The sequence below is a fragment of the Prinia subflava genome, chromosome 17, assembly GCF_021018805.1.
Source record: "Prinia subflava isolate CZ2003 ecotype Zambia chromosome 17, Cam_Psub_1.2, whole genome shotgun sequence".
Lineage (NCBI taxonomy): Eukaryota > Metazoa > Chordata > Aves > Passeriformes > Cisticolidae > Prinia > Prinia subflava.
The window spans coordinates 4,577,400-4,601,500 of NC_086263.1; positions in this window are offsets into that span (position 1 = coordinate 4,577,400).

Sequence of the window (24,101 nt, forward strand, 5' to 3'; positions counted from 1 at the left end):
TGTGAAAAGACTTTAATAGTTTCTATTCTTACAAGAGGGATGCTTTTAAATTATAAAGTATGACAGAAGATTTTTTTCTCTTAACATTAATATTCTTAATCTCTCAGTCTCATTGACTAGGAGAATGGGAAGTACAGGTATCACCTGGAACAGGGAGGGAGAGAGCCATCCAAACCCATCTTTCTTTGGCTGATTGATGTTTGATAAGTTTACAGGAGTCCATTTAAACCTTCTTACTTGGGTCACCATCTGATTTGGTGCTATGATAAACAACGAGGAGCAATTCAGGCTGTTTCTCCCACATTTTTTTGTGTGTGCTGCATCCTCTGGAGGTGCCTTGCAGTCCTTTAGGTGGTGTGGGACCTTTCAGAATGAAAAAGAAAAGAATAGAATAAAAAGTGTTTTGTTCTCCAGGTAGCTGAAGGATTGGATAGGGAAGCTTGAGATATTAGTACCCTTCAAAAAAAGAATTAAAATCAAGCAGGAGGGCCTGGAAGCAGCTGTGTGTGTAATGCAGCAGCTCACAGAGCTCTGCAGCTATCAAAAGAGCTCTGAATATATGTGGCTAAATATTTCCTTTTAGTCTTCACTGTAGCCATCTCCTTCCATAGTGCTCCTTATTCCTTCCTGTCCATACAATGGGAGGGGAGCCTGGGGGCACAGTGAGCATCTCTGTGGGCTCCTCCAGCTGCTGATGGAAAGACAAGCTTGTACAGGTGTGGAGTGAAGGGGAAGCTGAGCTGCTCCCCCAAAGCACAGCCTCCACTCCGTGGTATTTTTCACCACAGTGCCCTTATTGAAATTTGTGTGGGTGATGTCAGTTTAATAGGCTCAGCACTTTTAGGGGCCATTGACAGAAACTAAATTGGAAAAATGCAACAAATGTTAGGTTTTAGCAGAATATCGACTTAATACAGATTGAACGGGGAAGAAAAATATTGTGTGGTGTGCACCTTGAACTTCACATTGTCTCATTAAAGACTCTGCAATGGATAACGCTGTCTGCCTGCCTTGCCCTCAGCTGTAGACCCAGCAGATCATTCACGTAAGGAGTAATAATATACCACTCTGTGGCACCTCACTGCAACTGCCACGAGGTATTTTGAAGATCTGTTTTTATTACTTACCAAAACCTACACTCCATTTATTTCTGTGTAACTGGTTTTTTGCTCCCTCCCCACTTTTCTGTGGCCCCACATCGATTTCTTATTCATTTGTTTGACCCAAATTTCTTTCCTGTGTACAGCAGTCAATCCCTTGAAACCCTCAGGTCCCCAAACTTGGTGTGTGTTTAGATGCATTTGCCTTTTTTCCCCTTTTAATGGTGGACCTACAAAAAATGAGTCAGAAGAAACATTAGTTTCTATCAACAAGAAAATTTTCCTACTGTCTGGAATAAGTGGATTGACTGAAAAATTGAAAACTGGGCCAATCAACTTAGATTTTCACAAGCAAAAGCATTAATTCTCAAAATATGAGCTCAACCATTCAATTTGATTTTTCAGTCTTGATATGTTTTATGCCATTACTTATGAGTATCGTATTTAGAAATGTATAAACTGTGGGTCGAGGGAACATCACCTCCACAATTAATGTGAATTAAAGATAATTGAATCTGATACCAGTAAAACACCTGTTAATTAAATAGCAGCAAAGGTGGGTTTGTCAGAGTGGCAGCTGATGCATTGTGTGGTCGTGGATGAGATGGAAAAGTCTGTAGCATGTTCCCCTTGCCTGGGGGGCTGCAGGGGATAAGGAATTTATTTAACAACAATTAGTTCATGGTTAAGTTTGTTGGGTTGTTTTGTTTATTTCCCCCCAAAATGAATTGCTTAATATAATCCTATTGTTTACTCACCAGAGGCTAAAAGAGTCGGAATTTGCCAACTGTGCAGAGAGTGGACTTTCACTGGGAGGGACTTGTGATGTATTTGTGGCCTGAGTCCCACAGTGGACTGTGACTGTGCAATACTGATATTTAGTGCTTTCAATTTCCTAAGCAGTAATTCTACATAAGTCATTATTTATGTTCAGCAAATGTCAAAAGCTTTTTTATTAAAAAAAAAAACCCAAAAACTTATAATGAGTTTGTTCAATAGCCTTTGGAGTAGAGTTTTGTCCCTTGAATGCAGGAAAAGCTGTTTGTCTCCTTTCAGAAAGCATCCAGGTTTGACCCTTCATAGCCAAACTATAATGTGGATGTTAAATTCCACAAAACCCAGGGAAAGGACATTAATATTTTTCTCCATGTTTCTCTTTTCATGATTGCAACACAAGCACTGAATGTGATTTTCCTGTCTTGAAACAAACACACCAATAAGTCTATCTGGTCTGCCAAGAAAAGATGCAACATCCAGACAGTTCTTTGTACTGTCAGATGAAATGAGGCTATTTTGACTAGTGTTTAGGATATACAACATATGGCATGCTGCTGATTTTTGCTTCCAAGGGATCATATTGGATTCATGTATCTGATGATATAATTCTTACTGCGCCCTACAAAAATACTGAAATGGCAACTCAGCAAGTTTTTTTGAAGGTGTCGGAACCATAAAAAGTTGTTGCTGGCTCTGTTCCAACACTTCTTTCTTTTATTAAAGCTAATTTCTTAGCTTTTGACTAATCACAGCTGTCCTTGAGGACAAAAAAATACAAGTCTGGCAGACTGGGAGAGGGTTTTGTAATTTGCTTTTCTGCTCCCCTCAGCAGACGTTGTCTGTGGTTTCAGTCTTCTGATACTTGACCTCCAGCCTGAAACCCCACCCAGGACAGCAGCACCCAAAACCTGCTGCCCAGCACTCCCTGAGCATTGGGGAAAGAGTTTCTTTGGGGCTTGCTGCAGAGGAGGCTTTGGGGTGATGCTGGAGCCTTTGATTCCCAACTGTGCTGGTGTTCAAGGGGCCCAGGAGAACATCCATCCCTCGGTGCTGCAGCTCTGCTCGTGTCACCTCAGCATTAACCTTTCAGTACTCCTCAAAAGCTACTGTTCCTGGGTTTGGGGAACAAAGAGATCATGGCTGGTTTATGTCTTTTATAGGTCCTAGGATCACAGAATGATTTGGGTTGGAAAGGGACTTTTAAGCTCTTCCCATTCCATACCTGCCACGGGCAGGGACAACTTCCACCAGACCAGGGTGCTCCAAGCTCCTGGCCTGGGACACTTCCAGGGATGGGGCAGCCACAGCTGCTCTGGGCAACCTGTGTCAGGGCCTCACTATGGGGAGAAATTTCTTCTGATGTTTAATTTAAATATTTCCTCTTTCCATTTAAGGTGATTTCCCTTTGTTATGTAACTACATGATTAGATATTGTATGCTTTAAAAGATTCTTATTTTTCTAGACTCAGAAGGTAAACAAAACTGACATAGATTCATTGTATCTGCATGATTTTCAAGCTAATTCCATGCAGATCAGGTTGTCATCTTTGGCATATGAACAATATGCTTTAGGTGATGGTTTAGTCTAAAACTGGGCTATGAAGCGTGGCTTTGTGATTAAGTAAACTCCAGGCTGTGCAGTATCCTTTGCTGCCCCTGTACCTCTGGACTTCACACCTCCTTTCTGTTGGCACAACAAAATATTCAGAGGGCTTGTTCAGCTCTCTGGTGTGGCTGGGAAAGTGTCATAGGATTCATTTTTGTTACCTCAGGAAAACAAACAGAACTGAGCAGCAGCTGAGCTGCTGTGTGAATTTTGTTCTCAGAGAGACAGTGGGTACCAGCTTAATACACACATTTGGACTTCTGGGTTGCCCCAGCTTCTGTGAAGAGCATTGTACTGCAGCTTCAACTCACCCAGCAGATACAACTCTGGTTTATATAATGTTCTTGTAAAAAACAGATTAATCACTTTAATTAGATGGCCTTTCTTCTTTTTTTGTGCCATTTTGGGGTACCAGTACGCTTTCCCTGTGCTCTGATGTTGTTCACAAAAAATAAGTGCATTTTTCAAGTCACTTGTGTGATCCAATAAATATACTGTCATCCTGCCCATCTCTTCACTTGTCTTCTTACACCAGTTGAATATTCCTGCTACAGTATTTTCTTGCAGTCTCATTTTTTGTTAACTTTCAATTTTTATATGCTGAAAAGTACCTCAGGGAAAGAGCTTGCTGATTGGTTTTGGGGCTTTTTTTTTTTCCTCTTGTAAAAAGCTATTTTTATAACCCCTACAGTTTCTTCTCTTTTTTCAGTGCTTGCTTTTTCAAAAAGAATAGCAAATTGACTATATCTGAGAGCTGATATGACTATTTTGCTCATAACTTTTAGCTGCTATTTCCTTAGAAATTTCCTGATGATGCATATGGTGTGTATGTACAAGCTGCCCTTTCTGTATTTCCTTTTATTTCTTTTCACCCAAAGGCTTCTTGTTCTTTAAATTTTAATGTAAAAACATTTTTTGTTGTTTAAAATCTGTCTTATTCTCAGATAATCCCTAACTCTGTTTTATGCAATCACTAAATTATAAAGCATTAAATTATAAGGTGCCACCTTGTTATTTCTGTCATTTCCTCACTGATCCACAAGCACACAACCAGAAAGAGAACTTTCCCTTTAAAGTCTTCTAAAAATAATTTCTTCCTGGGATCTGTTGCTGTAGCTTGTTCTGAGCTGCTGCTGTTTTTGCTTAGCTCCATTTCAGTGTGACTGCAGGAGCAGAACTCACCTGGGTACCCACTGGGTGGGCAAGAGCTGCACCAATTCCAGCCTGTGGGTGCAGTAGGATGAGATTTGTAACGCCTTTACTCACACCTTTGGAACCCCACTGCTGCTTTTGTGAGGAAGCTTCTTGGCCCAAATAATATTTGGGCAGGTTAGAAAACATATTAAGGGAAAAATGAAAATATTTTGTGTGTGTATATAGATATGTAAAAGCACAATTTTGCAGGAACTTTCTCAAAAGCAGTCCCAGACAATGAGAATGTCCCACTACAAAAAGTATTATGCTGGGATTTTCTGGGGGAAACGCTAAAACTTGCAGTGGGATATGTGAATTTAGGCCCGTGCTGTGGTATCAGGAGTCTGTAACTTCAGCTGGCTCGCAGGAATTAGATAATTCAGACTGAGCTGGTGACAAGCATGGAGCAGTCTGGAGTGTTGATTGTCTCTGCAGCTCTGCCCGAGAGAACCCAAAGAATGAGACAGGAATGCCCCAAATTAAAACACAGCCTGGGCTGTGCTTGCTGCAGTTTGGAGGTGTGGGTTGCTTGACATAATTTGACGAGAATATTTGTTTGGGTGTTTTGGTGTTTTCCTAGTAGATTTTCCCTGGTGTGGTCTCCACATATATTGCCAAGATGTTTTTAAAGTAGCTGAATTGAGCAAGATATATAGAAATTATTCTGAATCAAGCAAAACTCAGTGAGCTGGACCCTATAGTTCTGACAAATTTATCTCCACGAAGTGTGAGGGTTGGTGACAAGGCAGACAGACTGTTTTCACATAATCTGTGCCTCTTTAATCTGTACCTTCCAGTTTTGAAGCTATATGGCTGCTGTGTCTAGAGTTAAAGAATTAAAAGAAGGTTTTTCAGTGGTGACAGCTGTGACTTTAACAGCTCAAGCTGGAAAAGTGAGGTCATTCAAAAAAATGCAGTGTCCTTATGTCTGTAGTGCTGGCCCTTTGTACACAGAGCCTGGAAGCCTGATGGTAATGCATAAAAATAATGGTTGTATGTGACAGTCTATTTTGAGGAACTTCCTATACTTAGTGACCATTAGACAGTACAGAAATTATTGTTAGACTTTTCTTGTTTGTGCCAAAACAGAATTTGCAGAACTGCTTAATGGGCATTTACTCTTTTACAGCACTAAAACAGACACTGCAAATCTATTTTTTTCTCTTTTTGACTTCTGCCTCTGCTGGCTCCCTTTGGTTTAGATGTTATCTATTTAAAACCAGATCTGATAAGGGATAATGGCTGCATTAGAGTTCAAGAACTGCTTTGCTTGATCTGTCTCCAGTGGCTCTGGAGCAAGGTCTAGGGACTATCCTTTGTGATAAACACTGCCACAGACAATCCCTTAATTTCTCAATCAATTTACCAGTAAGGTGAATGTCGACAGCTTCAGCTTTTCCTGGACCAAATGCAAGCCTGAGGATGTGTGGGTTGTGAAAAGAGACACAAAGAGGTTAAGGGAGCAAACTGCCAGAATCAGTGAGGAGAGGCTCAGTGGGAGCTGATCCTTGCCAGGGAGGGAGAGGCAGCCCTGCAGATGGGGAGGGAAAGAGGAGGAGAGGGAAAGATTCCATTCAGGCTGCTCATGCAGGTACTGCAGCAGGAGCTCTCACTGCTTTAACAGTGTTCTGCCTGTGTGCCATACATCTCCTTCCTTTACTGACAAATAACTGCATTATTTCCTGATATATTTCATAGTTATCTACATATGTACATATATACTTACCTATGTTTATATGTGGGTGTATGTATGTAAAACTGATCATCATATAAAATATAGAAATTCTATGTATAAATATATATGCACATATATACCTACTTATAAAAATAATAGTTCTGCCTCCTCTTAGCAAGCTAGGGAAAACAAATGTGTATGTCCAATATTTATTGCTGGGAATAATGACCTAAATTATTTTCTTGTTAGAGTTCAGATAGCTTCATTATTACACAGTTTCCTCAGAGCAACTCTGAAGAGTTTTTTGTATAAACTGTACTTATTTATCAAAGGGCTCGTTATCTGTGCTGTAATTACAGTATGCATAGTGATTTTAGAGAACAAGAGAACTAAAGCTGTTAAAACAGTAAGGATAAGTTAAAGAAAAAAAAACAAACTAAAAATTACTTTAGTAATTTGTCTCTTAAGTGATGATATTCCTAACTCTTAAGCTGTGTTTCATAAATCATAACTTGGGAGCAAACCAGTTAGTTAATGGATGGGGAGAGGGCTGATCCTTCCCCTTCACAGTGCAGGGCTCTCCTGCATCAATCACCCTGGGGAGTGTGACAGCCTCAGCAATCCCAGAGGATTTGCCTCAGGAAGATTTTGGGCACACTGAAATGTTGGCACTTTCCAGCTAGGAAGCGTGGCCTGTACCACTGTCATGAGGCAGCAGATCCCTGGGCTGCCCTTGCACATCCAGGAGGGGACAGCAGGGCTGAGGGGTGGTGGCTGCACGGGGACCTGCAGCCCCTCCTGGTCATCGTGTCCTGCCCCTGCCTGCCCTTGGACCTGGTGCTGATCCCGGCACAGAGCAGGCACCACCCTGAGCTGGGTGTCACCTGGGTTCTGGCTCGTTGAGGGGACAGTCACAACGTGGTCTTTGTTGTTGTCCTCTCAAAATTAGCTACAGATAGTTATAAGATATCTAAGAGGGTTTCTGTAAGCCTAAAGACTTATTTTGTAAAATTTCTGATTTTTTTTTTTTGAAACCCTGAGGTTCACCTGTGAGTAATTAGCTGACAAAATTAATCCAAGTTAGATATTTGATATTGTGTGATATTGAAGAATTTAGCCTTTATTTATCCCCTAAGAACTTCAGGAAGAATACCATGCCAACAGATCTAATTAAGAGAGAGAGCTGCTTTATGCTGTGACATTACAAGATAGAAATAGAATGGAGTATGTGGTAATTAAGGTGCTGATGGCTTTTCCTAAATATATTTGGGTCTATGGTGAACTTTGAATATAGTCCAGCCTTATTGTTTGATGGAACTTTAAATATACATCTGTGCCATGATGGCATTCAGCTTAGATGTGACAATGTAAAAAATATTGACTCTCCTCGTGTTAATGCTGTGCTGAAATGTACTTTGCACCAGAACTGTTTGAAATGAGTTCAGTTTTCTAGCCCACTGTAACATATGACATTTTTCTAATTAGGGCAATGTTTAATTTACTGTCTCATGGCTTTTTGAATAAATATAAATTGTCATACTAAAGTGACAGGTGTAAAACCCTGGGTAGCTGTGTTAGAGAGGTTAATTTGCTCTTAATCAAATCAGTTCTGCTTCACTTTCTCACGGGGAGTGAGAGATAATAGGCCTGTTTAACTGGAGATTAGGCAGCCTTTTCCCTGGAATTCCCAAAGGGTTCACCTGAGACTTATTGTGTCATATTCTCTATGAAGATATTTGAATACATCAACATTTAAAGATGTGCTGGATCTACTCACAAGGGTATTTTGTTGCTCACATTTGACTCAGCAGCACTGAAAGGAGATCTAGGAATGTGGTCCTGAGGAGAGCTGCAATATCCCACCCAAGAAGGGACCCATCCCCTTCCCAGGTTTGAAAAAGAAAGAGGGTCAGATTTTTTGTTTATTTTGTTTTTGGGTTTTTTTTTTTTTTTTTTTTTTTCTTCTTTTCTCTTACTAAACTGAAAAGGGAGAGAAATCCTCACCCCTTCTTATATTTTGCAGTGAGAAAGTTGTCGATATGTACTGCTTGAGAGCTGATAAAAGAGCTAAGAAACACAAATGAAAAGCCTGCCAGTTTGTAGGAAGTGAGAGCAACGTGGGAATCCACGGGGGGTGTGAGCAGAGGAAGGTTGGCTTGTGGGATCAATAGGTGAAGGCTTGGTGCCAGAAGGCCAATTGCTGCAGTGCCTGCCAGGGTTTGGTGGGAAGGGGCAGTCCCCAGTGAGACAACACAAGTATCCTGCTGTGGGGGTGCAGGAGGAGCTGTACAAGCAGAAAAACATTCAAAAAACAAGCCTGGGGTGTGTTAAGAGAGAAATCCAGTGTGTTATGGAATATCTGAGACTAGGGCTGAGAGCAGTGTCAGCTTTGATTGCCTGCTACAGCTGGGATAAGGGGTTTTAGCATTCAGGAGCAAACTGGCATCTTATTTTATGACCTTCAGTGTAAATAACTCCACTTACAGAATGGAAATGAGGTGGTCTTTAGACTAGAGTTGTGACATTTCCTTGCCACAACGTTTTTAAGCAGTCCCATCTTGTCTTTTGCTAGCAGCAAGGAGAATGAAATAACCACTCTTGCCTGGCAATCCGTGTGCAGAGGAGAAACCAGAAGCACAAACTTTGACAGCTCCTTGTGCCTGGCAAGCACAACAGGCAAGGCTCTCACTGGTTTGCCATGTGCAGCATGGAGAGATACAACACAAGGAGTGGTCTTGGTCCTCACTCTGCTTCACCATCAGGGAAAACCACCCTAAATAGCATTAGGGTCTGTGGGGTGTAAAGATAAACGTGTGACAGAGCTGGGTCTGGAATTGCTCTGCTGGGACACAAAGAAATGTCTTGACCAAATGAGTGCATCAAGGAGAACCAGGAAAAGGTGATACACTTCATAAAGAGCTCTGAGCAAATTCCTCCCTACATTATTACACATGAAGAAGAGCCATCTTCTCTTTAATAATTTAGGAGGTAGGAAATTAATCTTTTGTAGTCTCTGGCCATAGATGAATGCTGCAGTAAATTGAGACTGATTTTTGCTTCTGTGCATCTTTTGTTCCTGAATTATCACATGCACCTGTGACTACTTTTCTATTTATTTGAATGGGCTTTGTGTAAGCCAAGTACTGAGAGAAATGTAACTTTTTTATTTTTTTACATAACCTATATTGTATGTGAAACAAGCAGATCCTCTGACATGTTTAGAGTCCTATATTCTGGATGTGCTGGGCAAAATAAGAAGGATAGATACTATCGCTCTTCTATTATTTATGGACTATAAAGTCTTTACAGTGGCATTGACAAAGGGTTTATAGTCAGTACACAAGCTGGTTATACCATAAATTGTAATGTTATATGATAAACTGGAAGTTTATAGCAGTAGTAGATATCAAAGAAAAAAATGAATTTTTGTTTGAAATGATCTATCATGGGATGGAGTTGCTACACGTTTAAATATTCAACCATTTTTGTCTTCATTTATTTTGAAGCTACTGATAATTCATGTGCTACAGAACAAGGATTTATAGGTTTATTTAGAGACTGCTGTGGGGGGAGGTAGGAATAGACCCTTTAAACTCAAGAACAACACATTCTGGCATGGTAGCTGAGAAACACTGATGCAATTAAATTGATTCAAGTCTTTGGTTTCCAGCCCTAGAGATGGCAAACAGACCTGTTGCTAAATATTTGGTCTGTCGCTACAGGGCTCCCAAAAATGCAATAAAATAGTTGGATTACTATTTCTAGGAATGTAAATGGAGACTATGCACAGCAAAAATGTCTTAAACATAATTTAATTGCTTTGAGTTTACATAAAAACTAAAAGCAGGAAAATGTCAACAAATGTTAGCTCCCCTTCCTTTGTGAGTTACATTCCTTCCTTGAGCTAATGATTCTGTAAACAAGAATCAAAATATTCTTAGTGTTTACTTACAACACTTTAATTTAAAAAATCTCATTGCAATTTTTTCCTATTGCAAGGAATTACTAGGTATTAAATTTGTACTCTTTATTAAATTCATCATTTCCCAGTGCTCTTTTCTCCCTTCAAAGTGTTTCTGGTGTGTAAGTACATTACAGATGGAATGGCACTAAAAACTTAACTAATAATGTGCAGATAAAACTAATTTTCTTTTTTGCTGCTTCTAGAACTGACTTAAAATTACCTCAGTTGGTCAGAGCATGGTGCTCACAATGCCAAGGCCATGGTTTTGTTTCCTGTATGGGCATTCCCTTAAGGGTTGGACTTGGATGGTTGTTGTAAGTCCCTTCTAACACAGACTATTCTGTAAAATATAGTGCACCATAGGAGTTGTCAAGCTTTGAAAACCATTCTGCTGTCTTAATTTGTGATGTGCTCTACACCCAGGTGCAGCCAGGATTCTGGGAAGCTTAAGATTAGATACAAAACCAGAAGAAAACAGCTTTTTCTGTAAAAAGGAGTGTTGCTGACTTGTCCTTGGTGGTGAGTGGTATGTTGGTAAAACAGGGATTTGCCTAATTAAACAAAGGTTGCTGTGTTTGGCAGTGAGCAGGCTTGAGAGGGGTTGTTCAGGTGAGAGTGTGAATCCAAGCAGAACAACAGGAGGGATGGGATGAAGCAGGCAGCACATTGTGAGCCCAGAGCATCGGGGTGCAGGGCCAAACCAGCTCCTGGTGACCCCTGAACCTCGCTGTGCCCCCTCCCAGGAGAAAGGTTCCCATCTCTCCATGGGGATGACAAATCCTTCAGGGATCAGAGTGAATATTGTGAATGGAGAGAGGCTTGAAAGCCTCTACACCAGTCAGCAGAATGGCATGAGAAATTACATTCAGGTGCTAAAATATGAGCAATATTTCAGTCTGTCCCTATTGCCAGGGGCCCAGGTAATGTCTGAGTCTATGCACAGCATATCCATGGCTTCTTTCCAAGCTCTGCTCCAGTCGGGCTAGATAATGAATATGCATGAAGGAGAAAAGAGGAGGTGTGAGGGAGTTGTCTGTCTGTTGGTTTGTTTTGTTTGGAGGGGAGGTTTATTTGTTTAATTTTTTTCTAAAGAAATATTTTTGTTTCTGGGGGGAGAAAACCTAACTGCTGTTTTCCCCTGAAGTACAAGTTTTGCACTGTGTATGTTGTTAAAGTACAATGGTAAGGATGAAAAGATGTATCTCCCCAAGCGATTTCTTGAGTTGTTTTTCATGCAACATAACAGTTTTCAATTGTACCATGTAGCAGTCAAGTGGTCTTGTTTATTTTAGTTATGCCTGAGGAATTCTTTGAAGAAATTAAAGAAATAAACTAGCAAACCATTTTGGGGTTAGATTCTCTGCTTGTTTTCAGCCTTCTCTGATCTTTTGATGCCCCTGCTAAGAGATGGAAAAATTTGGATTGGTAACATTTCCCCATTTGCAGTGGTGTAAACAAGCACATATTGTAAGACCCTGTCTGATTTTTGACATCTGCTTCTTTATCACTGATGCTTTAAATATGAAATAGTTCCACAGGAATTTCAAGCAGCAGAGCTTTATGGGTGCTTTGGCCACTGCTGTACCCCATAAATGCTGATAAAGTTGGCATTAGTGTCTACAGGATGGGTCCTTGCAAGCTGGGTGTGTATTTTAGTCTTTATGGTTGCCACTGCGACTCAGCATTGAATGTTCCCATGGAACAAACTGATTGAGTACCAGGACTGGTGCTGAATTGTGGGCAGCTTTGTGTGGTGGGGTTATTGCTGGGAGAACAGCCCCCTGCACGGATCTGCTCTTCCCTGGGGGTGGGCACAAGGCTGACCCATCACAGACTTTCTGGGGCCTGTTCAAACCTTGTCCCTAAATTTTCCTTGAGACCCAGAAAGCTCCAATGAGCCTTAATTGCTCTAAGCAGCCTCACCTTCCCTTGTCCCATGGCCCAGGAGTGTGTTAGAGCTCAGGTGGGCCTGGGACAGAGTTTGTTCCCTCCTGTCACCTGCCTGCTGCATCACCCTGGCTCAGGTATCTCTAGGCTGTGCTGGGTGACCTTTGAGAATAGTCCCACCCCTGCTGGCTGCAGTGGGCTGGATTTCAGTGTCACAGGAATTGTGCAGCTTCCCAGATTTGCCTCCTCCCCTGTTCAGTAATGGACGTTTCAGGTGGTTCTGTAGAGTAGGGTGTTTTTTTGTTATTTGTTTGTTTTCCACAGAAGTTTCTGCCTGATTTGTCTGAGAAGTTGCATAATTTATCTGCAGCTGAAAACTGCTCCCTTTGTACAGCCCAAAGAATGACATTTCCAGTTTACTAAAATAAATTTAAAAATAGGGGAGGGGAATGGGGAGAGTCACTGACATGTTTATGTGCCAGTGGCTCTTGTTTGTACCTGGCAGGTAAAAAGTGAGTGAACTGTTAAATTACTGTTGTGTTCCTATATGAGGTCATCATTGATTTCTATGAAATTCTTTAATGTTGTTAATAACTCCTAAAATCTATAGCAAATACTCATTGGACCATGTGTATTTCTGAGGATTTATGAATTGTTTGTGATTCATTCAATTACAAATAAGTTATATACTACTGAAATATGAAAAAATTCTTTGGGTGGTAATTTTTCCTTTTATATTTCCTAAGCAGAGTACACCCTTGTAAGCACAATCCCTGTTTCAATCTATCACCATTTACAGTAAAAAAAACCCTAAAAATTAATTTAAGTTTCCAGCCTCTTATGCAAGCTAAGATAACCTAAGCCTTTGGTATCTACCCAGTATATGCTTGCTGAAGTTTGCTTTGCCACTTTTAAGGCAGATACTTTTAGCTCTGAACAATGCTTTAGTATCTAGTATTTGCTCAAACAAATTCCATTATATTTTCTAGATAAATGAAGGTATCTCGAAGTCTGGACTGTTAAAAGCTACCTGTTGCCTTGTCCTAGTCATGAGTATTTCTCCTAATAAATAAAATACAGTTCAACTGAGTTTGTTAGTTTTAGGGAGTGCCAAAATTGAAGCATGTATTAAATTTCCATGTGAAGTGAAGAGATATTTTGTGCTCTCACAGTGTGTGAAGCTTGCTTTCTGCATGGATTCTTTGGAAAGAAGAGAAGGGGTTGACGATCTGCTTGTGCAAGGCTGGAGCCCACACCTCTGAGTATGGAGTTTACTGGCCTGGAGTGCAGCACCCCAAACCCAAAGGTGTCATGCTGCAGTGACACCTTCCCGCTGTGCATAGGAAGGAGGACAAGCCTGTGCAGCTGCACAGAGACACTTAGAGATGCTCCCATTTCTCATCCCTCTCTTTCCAAGAGCTCTCTTGACACACTGCTTGAGCTGGGATTTTTAGCTATGCAGTTATGCTATCAAAAAGAAATAGGGATTGTATTTCAATCTGTATCAGAGCTGTTTGTATTTTATTTACAAAATACTGTAATTTTTGATTCATGTCTAAACACATAAGCACACAGTAGAGTATACGCAGAACTTAGCCTGAAAAGATGTGATTTTAGCTTACATTTCAAAATGAGAGTGAACGTTTGCCAAAGATATGTGTGTGCTATACCTTGAATGCATATAGTCCCTCTTAAGCCTTCTCGTGGTGACTGTGGCTTACATAGCTCACAGCTAATTTTGCAACAAAACCTTACAAGTATAGTATTTGGAAAGCCAAACCATGCTTACAGGCAGAAATCAATCCTGGCTGTGGAAGATCCTCGATACAACTTAGGCTTTGCATGAACAGCTCAAGTGAGGCTCCTGACTTGGGGGTAATTTCACACCAGTGTAGGAGTACTGCAGTGAGAACAGCCTAAGCAGTACAAAAGGGGAAAAGCCTGAGCAGCCAACTGGTTCTGATCACTGCAAGAGCACTGTGGCAAGCCCATCACACAGAGCTCAGGGCCTGCAGGTCTCCTGCTCATAGTAAGAATCCAACAATGATTTCAAGACATTTATTTGAACATTTTTCTTCTTTTTAATTCTATTTTTCTAGCTGTCCCTTACTGTCTACGGTATTCCTCATTCTTTCCTGAGGTCCTAAATGAATCCATGTCATAACCAAATGAGTTGTTCCAAAATGGAAGCCCACTTTTTTTGTAGAACTATGGCATGCATAGAGAAATTTATTTATAAGGAAGAAACTTTGCACCTGGTTCATCAACACACAGATCTTGCTCAGACTCTTTGTAGAAATGATTCATCTAAATGAATCACAACTCATAGTATGGATAGGGTAGTTATAGGTGGCTTCAGAAATTTTGTCTGTGTCCAAAATAGATACTAGAGATTGAGCTGAATCTTTTAAGAATCAAGGGCAGCACAGTATCAAGTTCAGCACCAACTCTGAGCAGCAGAGCAGGAAAGATCACACAGCCCAGAGAACGGGTGGCCTCTGCACCTGAAGTCATCTCACTGAATCAGGCTGCTGAATTCTGTAGTTCTGCATTACATCTAGCATGCTCTTGAGTTGCCATCTTGTTTTTGTGACATGTTCTTTAAGTTGATGAATTAATTTTCTGCACAATCAAACTGTGGAGGAATGGTTGAGCATGGATGTGTGATGGTCAGGCTACTGTAACAGTCCTTTGAGCTCCAGTTGTTGTTTGACCTACAATTACATTTCTAGTCTGTTTGATAAGAAATAGCTGGAAGCATGAGATTGCAGATGTGTATGTTGCTGGCATTATCATAATTGAGACATACTGGCTTGTTTAAAAAAAAGGTAGTGAATGTGCTCAAGCTTTCAACTGGCATAACACAAACGCCCTGTGTTTACTTTAAATGTCTGCATTTGCATCTTATGCAACCTTGACTAAAAAATCCTACAAAAATCTTCATGTTTTTGGATTCTTACTTAGAAACGTTTCTCTTCATCTATGCTAACCTGCTGTCTGAGGCAGAAAGCAGATTTTGATTCTGTCTGTGCTTTGCTCATTAGTAGAGGAAGCAAGATCCAGGCCCGTGTTGAGCTAATACCTCAACACATGTCTGGCCTTAAACTCTGATGAAGGCACCCTCAGCTCTGTGATGCCAGTGGTAGCTGAACCAGCAGGAGGAACAGAGCAGCTTTTCATTTACCCCTCTGGTGAGGATGGAAGCAGTGCAGAGGTCTGTGTGCTGTCCCAGAGCTGGAGGGAAGCACACAGGCAGCCCTGGAGGCTGCAGCCAAGAACAGGGATCTCCTGGCTATATGGCAACAACTGACTTTCAGCCTACTCACCAGGGGAAAAGAGGCTTATATGGTTCTGTTACTGTTTATCTGCCTGTATGTCTCCCAGACTTGGTCTTAGAATCATGTGAAATAAATGCAAAAGGAAAATTTCAAAGAGAAATAGAAGCCTCTAACTTGGGGCAAGCATGTGATAGAGGAGGCCCAGGGAAAGAATAACCACACAAGCTTTTTTGTGGCTAGGAACAGCAAAACCACATGTGAGAGAAATACTGCAAATGGCCAAATGGTAGGATGCTCTTCAATCAAAAGTGACAATAAGCTTCCAAAACATGTCAATCAGGCTTCATTATACTGCAGTTTTGCTGTCTCAATATTTTCAATACCTAGGTGTACAATTTAGAAATATAACCCAAAAGCTTCCTCCTTGTGGATTGGTCCCTCATTCTTTTGTAGCTTTTGTACCACTTTGGGATTGTTTAGTCAGTCACACCACCTACATGTTGGAAGCTTTGCATTGTTTGGGTACTTTCCAGCTATCACCCTCTTTCTACCTTTTCCAGCAATATAAAAAAAATGTTTGTGATTTTATTTTACTACTTTGTGCTATGCTTAACAGCCTGTATGAATGTAGAACTTGATATAGGTAAGGTAAAAGAGAGAATATTTCTCCACAATAAGTAAACAAGTTTAGCTCATTATCTATTTTGTAATCATTCCCTACTCAGCATGTACGCATAATTTTTGTTGCCCAAATTATCCAGAGGTTAAACTACAGCTTACATATAAATAGGAAATATTTCCCATATTCAACTATGCAACTCCCTGCTAGGCAGAGGAACACGTATGTGCATATTTTACAGTACAACTGAGCTCACATTTTTCATTCTTTTTAAGTCTCTGTCGGTTTATGTGGCGGTGACTGTGGGCCTTTGATCAGGCTGGCTGTTTGAAATCTCGGAGTGGCTAATAGCTCCTTGTTAGCGAGGGGGAGGAGATGAGCGCTGAAGCTCACAATCACAGGCAGTCGCTCGGTGAACTCCTGAACCAGAGTGTTTTGGAGTGCTCTTTAAAGCAGGGGTTTGAACTGACAGCGTTTGATGTTTGCACCAATATCAGTGTCTGGGCACAGAGATCATACGAGGCTTTTCCATGGAGTGAGTTACGGGTGGGACTGGAGAAGTGCACAGGACACAGAGGAGTGCAGCTTTTCAGGCCCACCAGAAAAACTTGGCTGTGCTGGTCTCTGAAGGGAGGTCTTTATTTGAGACATTGTGATATTGAGGATGGGAAGAACCTTCTGTAACTGTCCCCAGGCCATAGAACTGCCTACTCAAATCAAGGCTAGAAACTGCACTCAGCCTCCAGTAGAGGGTAAGGGATGTGCTTGGTGAGCACTGTTCTGCAGCGTGGGGTAACTTGGAGGAACAAAAGTAAATGCTGGACAGGGGAAGAAATCCAAGTAATGTTTTAAGTATCTTTTCTTTAAGATAACCAAATGAAATGTGACAAGCTGTGATTGTAAAATACCTGTGTGCTGTACATGCTGCTGGTTTCGAGGGTTGATGCTGATCTTCTAGGGAAAAAGAAAAGGTATTGTTCAGGTGGCCTATAGATCAATAAAGGAGACTATTGAGCTCTAGCTACAGAAGGGGAAAAGTGACAAAATGAATACCTATTTTGAGCAAAAGCATTGGTAATAATAATTTTAAAAAGGCAGGACATACAGAAGTCAAATTATTTTATACCTTGCATCCCATTATTAGAAGGCTGGTTCATAGAGACCTCAAGTCTGTTGCTGAAATAGGTGACATGATTTACATGCCTGAAGTGTTAGAAATCAACAGTTATGACTTATTTAGGAGGGATTTCATGGACGTAGAGTTAAACAACTATTGCAAAAAGTCATATTTCCAAGTAAAAGATACTGAAACAAAACTATCCTGAATGGATATGAATCAGCTTCTGCTTAGATGATGCACTACCCACAGTTTGTTTAACAATGGCTGAATTCCAAACGAGAACTGGATAATTCCCTTCCTACATTTGCTTGCAATCCTCATAATGGAATAATTTGTGGGATAATTATAGTGGCTAATTTATCAAATTTCAGTTTAGACAGCGCTGCTGGAAAACTGTGCTGGAAAATGGATACTGCTGCAGCTTGTACTTGCTTATGTCTATCCTGCATCTAAATATGAATTATATTGCCCAAGCTCAAAGTATGAGGTCGTTTGGGAAATCTAGCTTGCCTTCCTGGGCAAGCTTGATTTTTCCAGTTTTTCAGAAAGGGTGCTGAGTCAAAGGGGAAAAGGTAGAAAATAACCACCTTTCTCTGAAGGCTTTTTCTGTTTTTCCCCAAGATCTGTATCAGCAAAAGGTGTTTTGCTCTTGGACTGAAGCAGAGTTTTCACTTAATTTTTTAATTACTATGGAATCTTAATAAAACCTCAGAAAGTTCAATATCATGAAAACCGGTTTGCCAAAGATTCTCTAGAAAATCAGTCTGTTTTAAGAGCTTAATTTAATACTAAAGGTACAGGAAACCAGTAAATAGATGCAAGAAATGCTTTATAGGCCAGTGTTTTCTGCAACTCCACAGTTCTCATTATCTCCCCTTTAGCAATGCATCCCATTCACGACTGTCAGATGAATTGGATCTTGCATCGCACAAGGCATTACCTCCCATTGGGAAAAAAATGTTCAGGAGGCCTCCAAGAGTACAAGAGCTGAGAACAAGAGCATCATTTAAGAAATGAGTAGCTGCTGACTCACCAGAAAAAATCCTGCAGAGGCAGCTAATTTCCCTAGAGCAATACTTAACATTTGTAAACAGGGCCGTGCATCTCCCGAGCTGTGCAAACACCTAATCACAGATCACTTACACACACAGATTACTACTCTGAGCCACTTCGGGCTCCTCCATTCCCAAGGAACATCATCCAAACTCTACTCTTGATTTTGCATGTTTATCTTTCCTTGTAGAAGTTGTTCAGGACAGGAAAAGGGAAGTGAATGTCCCAGGATCTTCCACGTTGCTTGGGAGAGTAGAGATCCAGGTCCTGTTGGACAGCAGAGTAACTGAAGTCTTAATTGCCTTTGAAAGTCACTCCTTCTAAATTAAATATTAATCTCACAGGAGAGGATGACAGAAATGTCTGTATTTCTGACATGTAAACCATGTTTATCACTATGAGATGCATGCCCTGTGGTGTTTACAGATACCTCCAATAAATAGTGGGGGTGAGAAGGGAGACACAGGTTGAGGGACAGCTGAGGGGAAGCAGATATTTACTCTAGATTTACATTGATATGGCTCTGTAGATTTGATACTTGACTTTTCAACCCTTTGCTAAGTGATTCCATGTTATAGATGGATGAATTAAATAGCCAGAACTTTCTAGACCTTTTCATTATATTTAATGTCATCTTAGACCAATGAGCCTGGAAAGGTGCAAAATAAGAGCAAGAGCTGAGTACTTTTTATATAGTCATCTTGATGCTCAGCTGCACTAGAAATAAAAAGACTGCTTTACTTTTAAGGTCATCTGCCCCAGATTTGGGGAGGGCATTAACATGCCATAGTTGGCACATTAATTATTAAATACATACCCAACATAAATACAAACCCAGGTGAGGAATTAATATTCTTCCAAGTGTGTATCTCCATATATTTATTAATAATGGGTATCAATCCAGATGATGTACAACCACTGCTTCTTTCCTTCTAATAAAAAACTCAAATCACCAACAGTGTGCATAAAATACAACATTTTGGCTTCTAATGCTTCTCAGTGAGTTCTGCCCTTAAATTTGATGTCTTTTTTAGCAGCTCTGATGGAAAGGGAATTGGATTAAGTGTCAGAGATCCTGGGTTAGATTTCTGCCTCAACCACCATCTTTCATGTGTTATTTTTGTTATTAAATGATGGTTAAATACAATGCCATCTATTCCTGAAAATGAAGCCTTAGAAACAAATCAATGCATCTAAGACTAAATGTACACGTGTATATAAAATTAAAAACTCTGTAGTGTAGAACAGTAAAAATGGAAGGCTCACAACAAGGAAATGGATGAAAAGAAAAGTGGTGTGTAGCAGCTTTTAGTAGGTATCAAAAAGATGCACGCCTTGACTTTATTCCATTTTCTTCTTCATGAGCAGAAGTTGGTAATAGATTATTTTAATACTTTTTCAAAAGCTGCCTAGGAACGCTAGCTACTAAGCCATAAAGGGGATGGGTAAGTCCCCAGAAGGCTTCCTTTCTTTTATTTTGTAAATGTGTAGGGGGAAAAAGCAAAATCAAAAACTAAAGAAAAACACACCCAGCTTCAAAGTTAGATGTAAAATCTCTTTCCTTTTTCTATTATCTTGCCTAGTGCAATGTATTAAAGCAGTTTTCTGAATGTTATGGAATTTCATGTTAAACAAAAATAAGCAGAAACAGAAATCTGTTTTAATTTCCCTCTAATTACTTCCTCAGAACCAATCAAGCTGCCAGTCAGGGGAATTGAAGATGGCAAACAGATCGACATCTTACCATCTTTGTTTTTACATAGAAAACTTAGTTACTTTGTTAATAGACAAAGAAAAGGAGGTCACTAAATTTGGTTTCAAGTGTAGGTAGCTGATTATTTCTTGAAACAATATTTACATCATTTTGTTTTAAGTTAATTTTGAGATTGCTTTTTTCCAGCACAATCAGTTAAAAAAAGATGCCTGCCAAATCTCAGGGAGGTTCTTTTGAAGATGCTGAAAATAGTCCTAAATTAAAGTAACAGTGATAACACTTCCATTTATTGAAAATAAGGATGAGAATGCTGAGTAAAAGTGCTTTTAGAACAAATACATTTCTAAAGATCAGTTTGAAACTGATTTCTTTTTCATCTGCACTTGTGTAGTCATGTAGACATCACTAAAACTCTCACAATTTCTCCTTCTCATGTAACAGAAAGTACAGGCTTAAGGTTTTCAAAGTGTTACCTGCACCCATAGGAAAAGTACAATATATACTTGGATTACTGTATTTCTTTATGCTATTGTATTTCTTTATGCTGGATCTGGAAAGCATGTGATTTGTTTTCAGAGGAAACTGTACTCCTAAATTCCTTTGAAAAATCTCCCTCACTAAATCTGTTATCACCCTAATTCTTTATACAGATAACAAAAGGCATCTGTCCTATCTTTTCTTTATATGCTTAACAAAAATAGTTTGATTAATTCTAAATGACAGGCATGGCAAAAGAAAGTAATATAACGAATCTGTAAATTGAGAGATTTTTGCGTGGGCTTCTTTTTTCCTTTTGTGGGTTTTTTCCTTGAATATTTTTGTTTGTTTGTTTGGGGAGTTTCGGGGGCTTGTTTTGTTTCCTGAAGATTTATTCAATTAGTCTGCGGGTAAGGAAGAGAGGGATTTGTATATGAGGTATCAGCCTGGAGGATAGTTTACATCTTTCCCTGCCTGAGATGTTTGTTTCTGAGTTGGATACTGACTGTTTCCTAGGTTGGAATACTTCTGCAAATCACTGAGAGCATAGCATTCCTGAAAGTCTCAGAAATTAAAATGTGGGAAGGAAAGCAATGCCTACACAGCACTTGAGTTTTTGCTTAATTTCTTGTGAAATAATGTTTCAGTTATTTTTATTAAATGCAGCAAACAAAGCAAGAAACAGAAAAACTCCAAAATTTGGAAACCTCAGCTTCAGCCCCTTTCCATTCCTTAAATTTCAAACACTTATGTAAGTAAGGATGCACTTGACTTGCAGAAGGATGCCTGAGGCAGGGATACAGCTTCTGGGAGATGTGGGGAGAGGAGGGAAGGCCCTCTGAGATTTAGTGTGGGTTTACTTACATGTGGACTGTAGCCAAGTAATTATTATTTTGGTTTTGTTCTTCTTACTGTTTTATTGCTTGTTTGTGTAGAGCTTTTGTTTCTTAGATGTATTTGCTCATTAAGTTGCACTTACTTAAACACTTTAAATAATCTTTTTGCAGTTTATGTTTTTTTCATGAAAACCTCATTTTCCTTGCTTACCCTCTCTTTGGATGTGGTTATTTAACTCACTCGGTGATGAGTTCTGCTTACAGACAGAATTACTGAAATATCTGTGGAAAGGAGATTTTCAAATGGCAGCACAAAAGTTCTCCTTGTCAACTTGAGAATATTTGCATGGGCATGAGAGGTTTCTGAGGGCCCAGAAGGTAAAGCTTTGTTGTGCAAGCTCATGGAATAGACAAAAAACTTTCTTTTTCTGCAGCATTGTAGTTTTGTTTCACTGCTTCAAACTGCTATTTTTCTTGGTTTCCAGGTCCTGAGCAAGAACTATAAATGTCACAATATGCTGAGTTAATGAGGGAGCACCAGGCTGGGCTCTCTCTGCAAGACTTTTCTTTGTGGTTTTAAATCAGAAAATCACAGCCTTAAATTTATCTGAACATAGCCTCCTTTTTGCTTGTGTGGTTTAATGTGGCTTAATTAACTAATGTCTTAAGTGAGGATTCAAGTACCCATGTAGATTAAATGAGTCAATTTAGGATCCTGCAGGAGCCAAGTCCCTCGGAAGATACATCTCTTCTTCCACAAAGGAATACAGAAAATGCTTTGGAAGCTGTACTAGTTTTGGGTGGCAAGGTTTTGGTGGCAGGGGTGGTTTCTGTGAGAAGCTGCCAGAAGCTCCCCCGTGTCCAGCAGAGCTCAGGCCAGCGGCTCCAGGACGGGCCCGTGGCCAAGGCCGAGCCCAGCAGGGCCGGGGCAGCGCCTCGGGGATGGCAGAGCTGGGACTGGGGACAAATTGCAGCGAGGGGAGCAGCGAGGGGAGCAGCGAGGGGAGCAGCGAGGGGAGCAGCGAGGGGAGCAGCGAGGGGAGCAGCGAGGGGAGCAGCGAGGGGAGCAGCGAGGGGAGCAGCTCTGCAGAGCCCAGAGCAGGAGGGGCTCCGGGGAGCCGAGGTTCCCTCACTGCAGCCCATGAGATGCTCCAGGGGAGCCGAGGTTCCCTCACTGCAGCCCATGGAGGGGTCCAGTGGAGCCGAGGTTCCCTCACTGCAGCCCATGGAGGGGCTCCGGGGAGCCGAGGTTCCCTCACTGCAGCCCATGGAGGGGCTCCAGTGGAGCCGAGGTTCCCTCACTGCAGCCCATGAGATGCTCCAGGGGAGCCGAGGTTCCCTCACTGCAGCCCATGGAGGGGCTCTGAGGAGCCGAGGTTCCCTCACTGCAGCCCATGGAGGGGTCCAGGGGAGCCGAGGTTCCCTCACTGCAGCCCATGAGATGCTCCAGGGGAGCCGAGGTTCCCTCACTGCAGCCCATGGAGGGGCTCTGAGGAGCCGAGGTTCCCTCACTGCAGCCCATGGAGGGGCTCTGAGGAGCCGAGGTTCCCTCACTGCAGCCCATGGAGGGGCTCTGGGGAGCCGAGGTTCCCTCACTGCAGCCCATGGAGGGGCTCTGAGGAGCCGAGGTTCCCTCACTGCAGCCCATGGAGGGGCTCTGGGGAGCCGAGGTTCCCTCACTGCAGCCCATGGAGGGCTCCAGGGGAGCCGAGGTTCCCTCACTGCAGCCCATGGAGGGGCTCTGGGGAGCCGAGGTTCCCTCACTGCAGCCCGTGGAGGGGCTCTGGGGAGCAGAGATCCCCCTGGGGCTGTGGAGGAGCCCCCCTGGAGCAGTGCAGGCCCAAGGAGGCTGTGATCTCCTGGGAAGCCCCTGCTGGAACCGGTTCCTTGTGACCTCACAGGGCGCCCTCACTGCAGAGTTTGTTCCTGAGGGACTGCGGCTCATGGGAGGGGTCCCTGTGCGGGACCAGGATAAGAGGGTGAGGAGTGATCACTCCCTCATCTGGTCTCAACACATGAACCTTTCCTTATCACTGTGGTGTTTTCTCTCCCCTGTGCAGCTGAGGAGAGGAATGACAGAGCAGCTTTGGGGGCACCTCCATCCAGCCCATGGTTACTCTGGTGAGGGGAAGCAGGGCAGGGTCTGGGCACAGCAGGAATGTCCCTCACAGGGCCCAGGTACGGTCCCATGGCCCCAGACCTGGGCAGGAGCAGCCACAGGCAGCCAAGAACCTCTGGAGAGGGGCTGGGACTCCCCTGTCCCCCATCCCAATGTCACCTTGAGGATTCCTTGAGGACTGAGAAGCAGAGCTGAGGTCACAGGTAGAAATCAGCATCGCTTTTGTATATCAATTTGGGGAGTGTTAGCCCCATAAACATAAAACGTGAGAGAGCTTGGACTGATGCACTCTGAAAACCTTGGCTGGGCAGACAACAAGTTCTAGGGTTCCTGTCTGCCCGCCCAATGCATTCGTGTTTGAACTGCCTTTCCCTGGTTCGTGGTCCAGCTCTGCCACACACCATCCCAGCTGGGCTCCTGCCACCTCAGGGCCCACAGTGCCTGCAGACAGTGTGGGCTGCTGGCCATTGTTTGACACCAGTGGAAGTTCACACTTATTTTCTATTTTGTGTTTATTTTTACATGATTGAATATTTACTGCAACAGCAAAACAATCTGTTGTGCGAAGTTCTGCACAAATGAGGACCCTGCAGAGTCAGACCTAGGAAGAAATTCTTTAAACAGCTAAATCAAAGGAAATATCCTAATTTCCAAAACTGTACCACACAAGATAAAGGAGAGT